Source organism: Heteronotia binoei, chromosome 4 (assembly GCF_032191835.1).
Source record: "Heteronotia binoei isolate CCM8104 ecotype False Entrance Well chromosome 4, APGP_CSIRO_Hbin_v1, whole genome shotgun sequence".
Classification (NCBI taxonomy): Eukaryota; Metazoa; Chordata; class Lepidosauria; order Squamata; family Gekkonidae; genus Heteronotia; species Heteronotia binoei.
This window is the reverse complement of record NC_083226.1, coordinates 55,860,025-55,874,381: the sequence shown is the minus strand read 5'-3', so window position 1 is coordinate 55,874,381 and position 14,357 is coordinate 55,860,025. Positions and strand designations below refer to the sequence as shown.

Here is a 14,357-nt window from a genome sequence, read left to right as displayed (position 1 = left end):
AATGGAATGACAATAATCTTACTAATATTATTGAAGTTTCAGATGACACATGAGTTGTTCTCAATATCTACAGATTCAAGACCAATCTAAAATCAGCCGGTGATATGATCTTGTTTGATGATGCAATTGCATACGTAAGGATATGTTTTCATCAAAAACTACCTGAAAAGTGGTGTTTTTGTAAAAAAAAAAAAAAAATAGCCCTTGACTCCTGAGTGGGAAAGCTTGAAACCAACAAAGAAAAAGCTTTCCCCATGACTAATATGCACAGGAATTATTGTGAAACCTTATTTTTAAACTCAAATAATGTATTATTGACATTTAATAATACTTGTAGAATAACAACTAAAATAATTTTGAATATAACCTGAACATTTTAGCTAAGATTTAGTGTATCTTATGTACTAACTGACATTTAAGCATGTTATTTACAAAACAAAACTACTTATAGAACCAATTCTAATCACACAGCCACAGAAAAGATGCTTAAAGTGTGGTAAACGTCTTCAGCATCTCAGTGTATGGATGAAAAACAGTGTAGTGGCTCTGCCTCGCTCCTTGATCCTTGGTTAATAGGGAACCAGGTACAGCAAACTTTGTTCATGCCCAGGAAGAAATGTTAATCTCAGTAAACATGATTATTGGTTTCTGCTCTCGAGCACGTACCATGCTCTGACCAAATAGTTTTGTACATGTTAGCTATCCACCTCAGACAATGATTCATGATTATCTTGTACGACTCAATAAAAGGCTAGGGGAAGGCTCTAGCAGCTCAGCTCATGATTGTGGCCTGAAGACAGACTGACCCTCGAATCGTTCTTTGCTATATGTGGCGCCCGAACAGGGACCACAACCTACTCGCTCCATCTGGAACACACTTTGGTGCACCACTTTCATTCCTTCGGGGATCCCCTTCAGAGTGAGTATGGGAATTTCGCTTTCTCAGGGACAGAAAGCACATGCCAGAAATTGACCTATTTCCTTAGAAAGGCGGGGCAGGCTAGTTCTGAGTCTAAAGTTCAGGGGCTGGTAAAAGAAATCGGGCAGCAATGCCCTTGGTACCCGGAGGGCGGTTCCCTCAGGGTATCTGACTGGCAGAGAAATAGCTCCAGTGGAAATCTTGCAATTGTGGTTCCACTGTTATCATGCTGTTGGTACCTATGGTCCTGACGTCCTCTCCCCCTCTATACCTAGCACTCAGCCACCTCGCGCCTATTCTAATGTTCAGTTGCATCCTCCTGCTGCCACTCCTCCTGTCCCTCTGGCAGATATTGGACATAAGGAACAAAAACCTGTGGAAAGTGCCTTTCCAAAAAAGGTACGACAGGAACAGGAAGAGGGTGCATTGACAGGGAAAGAGTTGGCTGACTTTTTATTGGTATGCCCAGTAACATATGCACAGAATGAAGATGGGCAGCAGGTTGTTAACTATACTGTGTTGCCCTACTCTGTTTTGAGTGAAATTCAAAAGGCTATCAGAGATACAGGCATAGGAGGAACCTATGTACAGAGTCTTTTGGAAGGACTCTCTAATGGATACACTGTCATTCCTCAAGACTGGGAAAATATGATAAGGATGATGTTAACTCCTGGACAGTATGTAGAATGGGACAGTGAATATTGTAATTTGGCTGATGCTCAAGGGCATGGCTCCAATGGAGCTTATACTGTTGAACAACTATATGGATCTGGACAGTTCAGCACTATTGAAGCACAAACTGTGCTCCCTGTTGTGACCCTTGCTATAATATCTAAATGTGCTTTACAGGCCTTTGCCAAGGTACCCACAGAAGGGCAGCCAGCCCATAGTTTTGCAACTGTCCGTCAAAAGCCACAAGAACCCTATTTAGACTTTATCAACTGTCTTCAGGCAGCAATCAGAAGACAGGTTGATAATCCTGACACAGCAGTAGAATTGATGACGAAATTGGCTAAGGAAAATGTTAATTTGGATTCAGAAAGAGTCCCATGGTGCAGAGTGTTAAAGCTGCAGTATTGCAGTCTTAAGCTCTGCTCATGGCCTGAGTTTGATCCCGGCGGAAGCTGATTTCAGGTAGCTGCCTCAAGGTTACTCAGCCTTCCATCCTTCCTAGGTTGGTCAAATGAGTACCCAGTTTGCTGGGGGGAAAGCGTAAAAGAATCACTTTACTTTGCAATGGGCTCAGTGCAATGGGCTGAAATTGCTGCTGTAACAATGGCCTTTCAACTCTATTTACAAAGGCCTTTTAACTTAATAGTTGACACCTTATATGCATTTAATTTGATTCATCAACTTCCTGGTGCATGTATCACTTCTCAAATTGACTTTGATTTGTTGGCTGTATTTTTTTAACCTTGCAGTCTTTAATTTCTTGCGGTGCATTATCCTTTTTTGTTTTACTACTATTCAAAGCCATTCTAATCTTCCTGGTGTGATTGCGCAGGGCAATGAATATGCTGATAAGGCTTGAAAGGTGTTACCTCCCTATTTACTGATCCCTTTCTCAGTCACAGCTATTTTCACCAGAATGCCAAAGCACTTGCCAAACGGTTCTCATTACTTTTTGATCAGGACAGTGGCCCATCCAGTCCAGCACTCTGTACCATACAGTGACCAACATATGTGTCAGTTTGGTGTAGTGTGCGAACTCTTATCTGGAAGAGCCAGGCTTGATTCCCCACTCCTCCACTTGCACCTGCTGGAATGGCCTTGGGTCGGTCATAGCTCCGGCAGAGGTTGTCCTTGAAAGGGCAGCAGCTGTGAGAGTCCTCTCAGCCCCACCCACCTCACAGGGTGTCTGTTGTGGGGGAGGAAGATAAAGGAAATTGTGAGCCACTCTGAGACTCTTGAGTGGAGGGCAGAATACAAATCCAATGTCATCTTCTATGTACACACACATATATGTATGTGTGTGTGTATGTATATATATATATATATATATATATATATATATATATATATATATATATATATATATATATATATATATATATATATACACATACACATACATATACACATACTGTGGCTAATAGCCACTGATGGACCTCTGCTCCATATTTTTATCCAATCCCCTCTTAACGCTGGCTATGCTTGTAGCTGCCACCACCTCCTGTGGCAGTGAATTCCACATGTTAATCACCCTTTGGGTGAAGAAGTACTTCCTTTTATCCGTTTTAACCTGACTGCTCAGCAATTTCATAAAATGCCCACGAGTTCTTGTATTGTGAGAAAGGGAGAAAAGTACGTACTTCTTTTTCTACTTTCTCCATTCCATGCAAAATCTTAAGAACATAAGAGTAGCCATGCTGGATCAGGCCAATGGGCCATCCAGTCCAACACTCTGTGTCTCACAGTGGCCAAAAAAAAAATTATACACACACACACACACACACACACTATGGCTAATAGTGTGATGGACCTCTGCTCCATATTTTTATCAAATCCCCTCTTGAAGCTGGCTATGCTTGTAGCCGCCGCCACCACCTCCTGTGGCAGTGAATTCCACATGTTAATCACCCTTTGGGTGAAGAAGTACTTCCTTTTATCCATTTTAACCTGACTGCTCAGCAATTTCATCGAATGCCCACAAGTTCTTGTATTGTGAGAAAGGGAGAAAAGGACTTCTTTCTCCACTTTCTGAATCCCATGCATTATCTTGTAAACCTCTTATCATGTCACCCCGCAGTCGACGTTTCTCCAAGCCAAAAAGCCCCAAGCGTTTTAACCTTTCTTCATAGGGAAAGTGTTCCCTAATAAGCTTTGGCAAATGGATGTTACCCATATAGCTTCCCTGAAACCCTGGCACTGTGTCCATGTTTGCGTAGACACGTACTCTGGATATCTTTGGGCTACTGCCCACCGTGGTCAAGCTACCAAACATATCATGGCTCACCTTATTTCTGCCTTTGCAGTAATGGGTCATCTGCAACTGTTGAAAACTGATAACACCCCAGCATATAGTTCTTCTGAATTTGTTGATTTTTGTACACAATGGAACATTCAAATCTGACATGGTATTCCATATAATTCCATGGGTCAAGCTATTGTGGAATGTGCTAATCAGACATTGAAAACCACTCTTCAAAAACAATTAAAAGGAGTGAAAATGAGGGTTCCTACCCAAATGCGGGTTCAGAAACATTTGAATTCGGTCTTATTAACTTGGCACAGTCCAGTTCCCCTTAATACCTGGGGGCCCGGGCATGCTGCTGTGTTCTCTCTTGCAGGTCCTTTGTGGGTTCCAACAGATTGCGTTCACCTGGATATAGATGGCATGGCATCAGGGTCTCGCAAATCCGATTCCCAATTTCAATCTCAGCCTCAAAAGGGAGATGGTGAAACCCACACACCCAGACGGCTCGTGATATTACATGGGGGGATGTGAAGTGTCTATCTAATCAAGCTCAAAAAACGTTGGAAGAGGCTGGGCAAGAGCCCTCCCCAGAGAACTTGGTGGCTTCTGTTTTTACACAGCTAACAATGAACTCCATGACTGTTCTTTGTTGTTTGCGTTTATGTATTTTATCTCCTGTCAAGGCGATTAGTTTTGGAGATCATCTTCAGTTAAATATTTGGGAACACTTAGCTAACATTAACAATGTTTCCCATTTTTGTTTGACACAACGTACTGATTTACATATGTTATTAGAGACCTGTCTCATTACCATTTGCAAGGCTCTAGGAACTGTAGGAAACAATACAGTTCTTGGTAATTTTTTGAATGAATCCCAGGTCTCTTATGCAACTTTACCCAACTGGGGCATTCCCACCTATAAGCTTCCAGCGGATGCCTTAACTCTATATACCCCATATGTGGCTAACCATGAAAATCTTACTTGTGCACAGATGCTAAATTGCTCCCACCATAAGCCATTGCATGGTTGCCTGAAAACAGGTGCCCCCTTGTGGAAATGTAATACAACAATTAATGTAACCAGTAATTATGGCCATATTCCCTTACCCCCTGGGTGGTTTTTCTCTTGCGGCTGTTGAACTTTTAGTTATATTCCTGCTAATATATCTCTTTCTGTATGTTAAGTCGCCTTGCTGTGGTGTTGCCTTAAAGATCCTGGGTTACAGAACCCTCTACCTCACGCATTAGCAGAGAAACTGTCCCCTTAGACTCTACCTGTGATTCTTCTGATATGGCATTATTATCTCAGGCTGAATATGTGGCCCTCACTGCCTCACTTGTAGGTGTCCCTGGCCTCGCCACCCTCAACTTTTGTAACATAAATGCACTTGCTTTCGTAGTTGCTAAAGCATTGAACCATACCTCCACTGCTCTGACCACTCTCAATGTAGAACAGCGACAGCTTTGTCATGCTATTTTAGAGAATCGAGCGGCAATCGATTATTTGTTGTTGTTACATCATCAAGGCTGTGAAATTGTACAGCAGATGTGCTGCTTTAATTTGTCTGACAATAGCCATGTTATTGAAAATGAAATACAAGCCCTCAAACAACTGACACAGCAAATCAAGCAAGACATCCTCTTTTCCTGGTGGAACAGCTTATGGTCCTGGCTTCCCTCAGGAGCCTGGCTCCAAACTCTTTGTATGGAATATTAGTTTTTGTCATATTGATTTTATGTTGCTGTTTAATTCAATGTGTACCCTCATTATTGCAACAATGTCTTGCTATTTTTCGCACTGCTCCCACAAATCCTATTTCACGACATCAATTGCCATATGTATATAAAGCTCTTGCGCAGATGGACCATCAGCTTAAAAAACAATAAAGGATGGAATGTAGTGGCTCTACCTCTCTCCTTCATCTCTCAGGCACACCTGAGAGGTTAATAGGGAACCAGATACAGCGAACTTTGTTCATGCCCAGGGAGAAATGTTAATCTTAGTAAACATGATTATCGGTCTCTGCTCTTGAGCACGTACCATGATCTGACCAAATAGTTTTGTACATGTCAGCTATCCACCTCAGACAATGATTCATGATTATCTTGTATGACTCAATAAAAGGCTACGGGAAGGCCCTAGCAGGTCAGCTCATGATTGTGGCCTGAAGACAGATTGACCCTCGAATCATTCTTTGCTACAAAACAGATTACTGTTGTAAAAGGATTAAATATGATTTCAGAATAACATGAACAATAAAGGTCAGCTCATGATTGTGGCCTGAAGACAGACTGACCCTCGAATCATTCTTTGCTACAAAACAGATTACTGTTGTAAAAGGATTAAATATGATTTCAGAATAACATGAACAATAAAATCCTAAAGGCCATCCTGGAGTAGAAGGGGACAGGAATGTAGGGACAAATTGGCTGAGAAGTAGGGTTGCCAAGTCCGACTCAAGAAATATCTGGGAGCTTTGGGGGTGGAGCCAGGAGACTTTGGAGGTGGAGCCAGGAGCAAGGGTGTGACAAGCACAGTTGAACTCCAAAGGGAGTTCTGGCCATCACATTTAAAGGTACTACACTCCTTTTAAATGCCTTCCCTCCATTTGGAATAATGAAGGATAGGGGAACCTTCTTCTGGGGCTCATAGAATCCCCTTGTTCAATCTTTTTGAAACATGGAAGGCTTTTTAAGGAGGGGATCCAGATGCTATGCTGAAAATGTGGTGCCTCTACCTAAAAAAACAGCCTCCTCAGAGCCGCAGATACCCACAGATCAATTTTCCATTATACCCTATGGGAATCAGTCTCCATAGTGAATAATGGAATGCCCAGTAGACATTTCCCTCCCCCCCCCCCACTTTCTGATGACCCTGAAATGGGGGAAGGCCTCCAAACCAGGGGATATTCTGCCTCCAACTGGGGATTGGCCAAGAATAAGCTCAGAGGGAAACTCTGATCTTGACCATCCCAAATTTGATTTAAAACAACAACAACCCTCCCATCCTCAAAAGGAACTGATACAACTGTAAGCCTGGACTGTAGTTCAATATGATCTCTAAGAAAAATCTCTAAGAAAAATCTCTTAGATCTCTAAGAAAAATTCTCCAGCGTTCTATCATGCATCAGTTTCATACAGATAAACACACATATTTCTTTTTGTAAATTCAGGATTAGCTAGTACTACAATTTAGCTAGTACCAGTTGGTACTGGTGATCTGTATTCTGATTGTTACTGGTTATGTGTGCAGAGGCGTCACTAGGGCAGGGCCAAGGGGGCCATTGCCCCCCCCCCCTAGAGCATTCTCATTGGCCCCCTAGGGCTCTTTGAAGGCAGCAGGCGGCAAGCAATCACAGTCTTTATTGGCGGGAGACGCGGGGAGGCTCTTTCAAGGCAGTGGCGAAGCGAGAGAAGGCCGGGAGGGAAGAGGAAAGCGCAGCTCTCCGCAGGCAGGCATCAGAGGGCGAGCAGGCAAACCAGGGAAGGGAGGACGTTGCGAGCCAACCAGCGAGGGAAAGGAGGCTTTAGACGCGCGGGGCGCAGGAGGGAAGGGAAGGGGGCAGGCAGGCAGAGAGCGAGGGAGTCCCTCACGCAGGAGGAAAACAGGCGGCATCGGCCGCGCTCGCAGCAGCAAGAGGAGGAGCGGGTGAGGGGTAGCGCAGGAGCATTGCCGGCAGTGCGCATGAGCGCCAGTGCTGAAGACTCCGCACCGCAGGCGCTGCTGCTGGCGGCGGGGGAGGAGGGGGCAGGCGACGAGGACCCGAAGCGGGCTTCTTTCTCGCTGGTTCTCGCCAGGTGCGCTGAGCTCCCCCAGCCGCCGCTCTCGGCTAGCAACTGGTCTTGCACAAGCCCGCGCCGCCGCCAGCGCCTTGGGAGGGACGGACTGATGGAAGAAGTAGTTTGCAGGACGAGCAGCGCCTCTCCTCAAGTTTCGGGACGGTTACCGTCCCCAAATCTTTCGGCTTCTCCAGGCGGAGGCTTCCTTTGTTCGAACGCGAGGGATTTAGCACCTCTGGGCAGCGCACGAGGACTGCTGCTCTTCCCTCCGAGTCCGGCACACTTGGCCCCAGGGTGCAACCGACTTGGCCCCAGGGTGCAACCCACGCACTTGGCCCCAGGGTGCAACCCACCCCAGTGACGCCACTGTATGTGTGTTTTGTTGTTATTTATACAAATTCATTAAACAGCTAGACAGCCTTGAGCACCAATTGATTGCTATAATCACACTCATGCACCCCCAGCTATTGTTCCCTGCAAACAGTATTCAGCCAGGTGCTGAAAGCAGACCACCAGTTCAATGACAAAGGAGAGCAAGAGTGAGAAAGGGGAGGGTGTTACTACATTTGTATTCTTAGACATGTGTGGGCTCCCTAACTTGGGTTCAGAACACTCACCCCAAAATCATAACCAGTTGGGAGAAATTAAGCTCAGTGTCCGGGGAAACCTCTTCCTCTTCCACAGCCAGGCTAGCTTGGAAAAGTGACACACTTGCTAATTAGGTGGAGTAGAACATGTGATTTAGGGATATTAACCTCGATAGTGGGCAAGCAAACTCAAAGTACCTCTAATAGGCTACCAATAACTGTGAAACAACCAGATTTTTTTTCCTAAAGTGAGGTATAGAATTCATTGAGGTGAAATATAGGGGTTCAGGAATTATAAAAATACTCAAGTATAAGAACAGGTTTGCTTAACTCACAAGTAATTTTCATTTATTCAGTGGGGCTTACTCAGGCCCATAGTTATGAAGGTGCTCTAGAGGTGACATCACATACCCTCCAAGTACTCCCTCCCCCTGGGACCCTGGGGCAACTGGCAAGTGGAATGGTCTGCCCCAGAGCTGCCCCTGCAGCCAGCAGGAAGCAATACAGAGGCTCTTAAACAAGGAAGGGGCTTGGGAGCCTGCAGGGGCTGTAGTGTTCAAGAGAAGCCTGAGGCAAGGAGGGGAGCACACCACTGCATCTGTTTTGGCATGTAGGAGGCAGGCAGGAAAAGGGGAGGAAGGTAGCCTTTTAAAAAATACCATCTGCCAGTCTGGGCAGGCTGATTAGGCAGGCCAGTGGTTGAGCTTGGCTGGCTGCACCGGCTGGCCATGTACACATGGCGAATGGTACAGGCTGGTGCCTCATGGTGCCTGCACCAACCAGATCAGTCCACCATGGGTCACATGACCTCGCTGCTGGTGTCATGTGACCCAGTGAGAGCTGAGCCTCGCCATGTCTGTGCCAGACTGGCAAGGGAGGATCTTGTTGAGAGTGTCATGTAATTCAGCCAGCTTTGGCTGGACAGGGCATGCTTGCCTTGAAGTAGTCTTGATGGAGCAGTGTATGCTTTTCAACCATGGGCACAAAAGTTAACAAGGGGAAGGCCTTGGCTAGTCTTGGTGATGTAAGACAGGTCAGGGGAGGAGACTGGGTAGCTGGTGAGTGGTCATCACACATTGCATTCTGCCCAGCTAATTGTCAGGTGACTACCAGATGACATCAGCATGTCAGGAGCATGTGCCCCTCCCCACAGAAAATGTTAAGGCTAGATAAGTAATTTTAGGATTACAGCCTTAGGGCTGGGAGTATGGAGGTTTCACCATGCTTGTTGCAGGTTGGTATGAAAAATTTAATAAAGGCCAGTAAAGGCAATCAAGGCCTCCTAACAGCTTGACAGTAATTAGATTCCGAGCTCAGGTAGACATCTTCTTGCTGATGAAATTACATTGATCAATCTAAGTGGGTGCAAGCAGGCATGCAGGTGTCCCATCAATGAATCAACCTCCCACTCAAAGTTTTGGCCACTAGTTAGCACAGCCTGAGGATAGCCTTGACCTCACCTTCTCCCAAGCATGGCATTGCTATGGCTGCCTAAGTGACTGTAGCCATGATGTAATCAGAACAGACAGTACACATCTGTGAAGTGGTATCCCTGAAAACAGAACAGCTCACACTTTTGTCTCTATTTAAATACAGTTTATTCCTGAATAATTTTGTGATTAGTAAAATTAGTACAGCTGTATAGGAAACTGTAAAAAGTGTCATCATTTCTGTTATGTTTAACCTTTATACAGATTGTAATTTTAATACATAGACTAAAACAAGGCCAGGCATATACAGTAGACCTTCTCTGAAATGATAATGAATAAAAGGACACATGGCACATCATTCTCCCTGAATTTATTGGTTATAAAGCTTTCTGTCAACATAAAGACACCTAATTAAATTAGTTATGTTCTCCTGCATTAAAAGATTAAGTAGCTAGGGGACATAATTAAGCAACAAGACCCAGCAGGGGTTGGTTATCTCACCCCCTGGAGTGGTCTTAGTGTTATTATGTTGAAGTATTTATTGTGAGAAAATACATACTTTCAAAAAAGTAAAATGAAGCCAAGCATTTCACAACAGTGAACAGATGTTCCACATGAATGGTGCTGAACCATTTTTTTTAAAGTTACTAGGAAAACATACTAATTTCTCTCCTGGCAAAATTTTTCTGTGTGATTTAGCTGTGTGAGGTGATGGTCTACATTCATAATCTCTAAGCAGGAAAAAAAAAAAAGAATTCTGTCTGATGCAGACAGAACAGATCTCCAAGCATAAGTTGTCTATGCACTGAGCACATTTCAAGCCTGGCCCAGTACCAATCTTGTTAAAAGCTCATAAATGCTAATCCTGTCAATTTATCTTACTTAACCTATTTTTAAGAATAAGTTAAACACAGTAATCTTTTGTCTAGAGAGGTTCATTTTCCAGCTGGATTTTCCAAAAGAGAACTGTACAAAATTATTTTTGAATTATCTAAAAATCTAAGTTTCTAGGAATTTTGATAAAATACATGGAAGTGCATGAATCAAGAGGGTGTGGTTTATAGTAAACCAGATTATATAGAATCAGCATCAACTGTCTTCCTGATTTTTCTTTAACTGAAAGGCAATACTGGGCAGTGGAAGAGCACTGGGAAGGCTGAATGACTGTTGAATATCAGTTAATGTCATTCCCCCCCCCCACACACACACCAAATTTAAAACTGGACCTCTCCCAAGGGTGGTTCAATGGTGAAGTGACTCAAGCAGTCACTTGGGGCACCAGATGCACAAAGGGAAGTATGTGGGAAAAGATGACTGGCCAGTCATCTTCTCCCATATCTGCTGAAAAGGGCTAGAGACACACTGTAGCCCCTCCCCCCAAATAACAAAGAGCCTTGCTCAGAATGAGCTTCTCACTCCTCTAGTATTGCCAACATGGAGCTCCAAGATAGGCTGTAGGGCACCTCTAGAGCCAACCCTGGACTCTACCAGAATTCTATGCATAGAGGTGCTCCTTCTCCTCCCTGTGTCACTTCTGGGAGACTGTGCAATGGCACAGAAGGAGGAAACTTGGTACATATCACAAATGTTTTTAAAAAGATGCCTCCACAGTTTCAAATGATTTGCTATCTGTCATGAAAGTATGTTTAAAGACAACTGGACATGCAGAAAAAAATATGAACTGTTTGTTGGATCCTGGCATACTAAGGCTGCAATCCTAAAATCACTTACCTGGTAGCAGGGCCAGATTAACAATTATGCCAAGTAAGCACTGGCCTATAGACCCCCACACCTTTAGGGGCCCCAGGCTGGCTTCCCCCCAGTTTCCCCCCCTCCTTGCAGCCTTACCAGCCTGCACATGCAGCCAGCAACTAAGCTGCTCTTTGCTCAACTTGCCTGGTGTGGCTGATGATGGCATCCAGGGCCAGATTAACAATTAGGCCAAGTAGGCACTGGCCTATGGGCCCCCATTTTTTTAAAGGCCCAGGTTGGCTTCCCCCCCAATCCCCCCCTTGTAGCCCTCCCAGTCTGCACACATAGCCAGCAACTGAGCTGCTCTTTGCCCGATTTGCCTGGTGAGGCTGCTGCTGGTGTCATTGCCAAGTTTGCCTCTCTCTGCCTCTCCCCCACAGCTTTGTCAAAGGGGCTTTTGAGAAGGTGCCTGCAGGCTGCAGTGGGGACTACAGGCAGTGGGGTGGTCCCTCCAACTCTGAGATAATTTGCAAGGGGGTGCCTGAGATTTTGACTACCTAGGGGCCTCCACAGGGTTCAATCCGGCCCTGCCTGGTAGTATGCCCCACAGAATAAATGGAAATTATTTGTGAGTCAAGCAAACTTGCATGGGATTTTACAGATATTTATCTACTAACTTATATGTAGTATAAATGCAAGTGTTTCATTTTGGTTTCTCTCCCCTATCATGAGCCACACTTACAGCCCGGAAAGAATTTAAGATATTTAAATTACATAGTTTCTTAATCATGAGCACCACCTAAAACAATACTAGTACAGTAGACCTGAAGACATGCCAATCACACTTGCATAAGAAATTTAAATTATGTTTAAAAGTTTCATTTTATTTAATGTGGAATTACAGTCCATTGAAGTTGATGTCAATGTTACTTCTAGATACTGTGTTTATTGCTAATGTAGAAAAGACAGAAAATACTCTCTTTCTAAAAATGCTAACCATGGAAAATTTTAAGTTAGCAGACACTGTTCATACTATTACTAACAAAATTATTCATGAGTGAAAAGTAAAACCCATGAAAACCACTCCCCACTTCCTTTGTTGTGTTGTTTCAAAATACAAAGCATATATCAGTCAACACAATTTTATGTATTATTATTTTTTAAAAAAATACACTATAGCTAACCATAATAAGTACTAGGAATTTTGGTTCACTTTGGACTTGGGGAAGCATCTGCATAAGAAAAGAGAATGCAATGTGGATAACATTCTGCACAGTAGAACGGTCAATTTGTTTCTGTGTACATTTGTTGCAATTTCTCTAGACAAGCATATTGCACATGAAAGGGGAATAATTTCTCAAATATTTTGGGAAGCAGTTTACTTCTGTTTTGAAAACATGGTTAGTAGCAAGAACAATACACAACACCAAGCTTTGCAACAATATTGATTCTGAATTACTGTTAGATATCAATGGACATAGTTAATAACTTAAGTAGTCTACTGTTTGTGTAATTGACAAACTAAACAGATTTGGGTACATAAGAAATGTGCAAAAAATAAATCAAGTAGGAAATACAAGATGGAAATTGTATCCTTTATTTCCTATGGTAACAAACACTAACTTTGCTATGTAAATAAGAGCTAGATAATGTGTCAGCTAATTGACCTATGTTGCAGGTTCATATCACATTGTGAAAACAGAGGCATTTTCCAGACTGCCTTAGAATTCCATTTTCATTCCCTGATGTTCCATTCCCTGATTTCTTCCCTTATATTCAAACAACTTCATAAACATCCCAGTGTTGTCCCAGTTTTTCCACCATTCCACCCCCACATTCCTTTTAAAACTGGTTCCTTCCATACCTTTTATTTTTCGTGTCATCCTTGTGCAGGGGTCATGCTAATCTTCTTTGTATCATTCCAATTGTAGTATATGTGCTACCAAAGTATATCTTAGCATCTTTGCTGCCCATTTTCCGTAGAATAAATAGCTCAGGAATTATGCCTGATTCTTAGCACACAGGCCTTTCTTGGCTTTCCCAGACTGTGCAGACCTAGGAAGCCAAGAGTGGGACAGCACTATGTGAATGGAATCTGCCCGGGATGGGACACCAGCCTTGGAAGTCTGGTGCCAGCCCTGCAAACCCCCTTTTAGGGGGGAAAAAAAGTGGTGAGTCTAAAGTAACAAGTGAAAATGCTCAGCTACCATTAATCGTCTACTTATTATCTAAAACAGGTGAGCCAAACTCAGTTGTTAAGAGAGCTAGATTTGACACAAATAGGGCCTTTTGGGGCTGGGCCATGAGTGTAAAAAATATAATGCCAGGTAGTGGAGATATAAACATTACAATGGACACAAACACAATTAAAGATAATTTTTAACTTAAAATACAAACATGCTTAAAATTCTTCCAATGAAATGGCATTGCAAACTTCTCTCCCCTCCTTCCCAGTCTACTCAGATTATCTCCAATTCAGCAGAGATAAACTGGCTGAAAGCATGAACCCTTTGTTTGCAAGAACACAACTCCAGGAAGCATAAATTTCAGGTACCTATAGGAACACTGAAAATGTAACTACTCCATTTGGAACCATTGCAGAGGACAGACAAATCCACCCCACATTTTCCTTGCAGCAGCCAGCAAAGAAAGGCAGGAAGAGCAGGGGAACTGAGACTCAGCCTGGGAGCTTCAAAGGATGCTTCAAAGAGCCTTTGAATCTCAGAGGATGAAACTGAAAGAACTGAAAGAGACTCAGCCTCAGAGTTTCAAAGAGTCTGGGAGATGTAAGAGCTTCAAAGGGTAAGAACAGGAGGGAGAGGAGGGGAGAGAAAACAGCTCTGCGGGCTTGATCAAAGCCCTTAATAGGCCAGTTCTGGCCCATGGGATGGATGTTTGACACCCCTGATCTAAAAGGTAGGACATCCAAAACAGGGCCTACAAATTTGATTTCAGTGGATGAGCACATTTATACAACATAACATAAGAACTAGGGTTCTCTGCTCTGCATTGGGAAATACCTGGAGATTTTT

The 14,357-nt window shown here is 43.5% G+C and overlaps 1 non-coding gene across 1 annotated transcript; it reads right to left on the bottom strand.

Moving 5' to 3' along the window:
• Nucleotides 1–13,168: 13,168 nt before the first annotated feature.
• Nucleotides 13,169–13,276, bottom strand: LOC132570642 (U6 spliceosomal RNA). The gene has a single exon (XR_009555348.1). It is a non-coding gene; the product is annotated as a U6 spliceosomal RNA (small nuclear RNA).
• Between the last annotated feature and the right edge of the window lie 1,081 nt (nucleotides 13,277–14,357).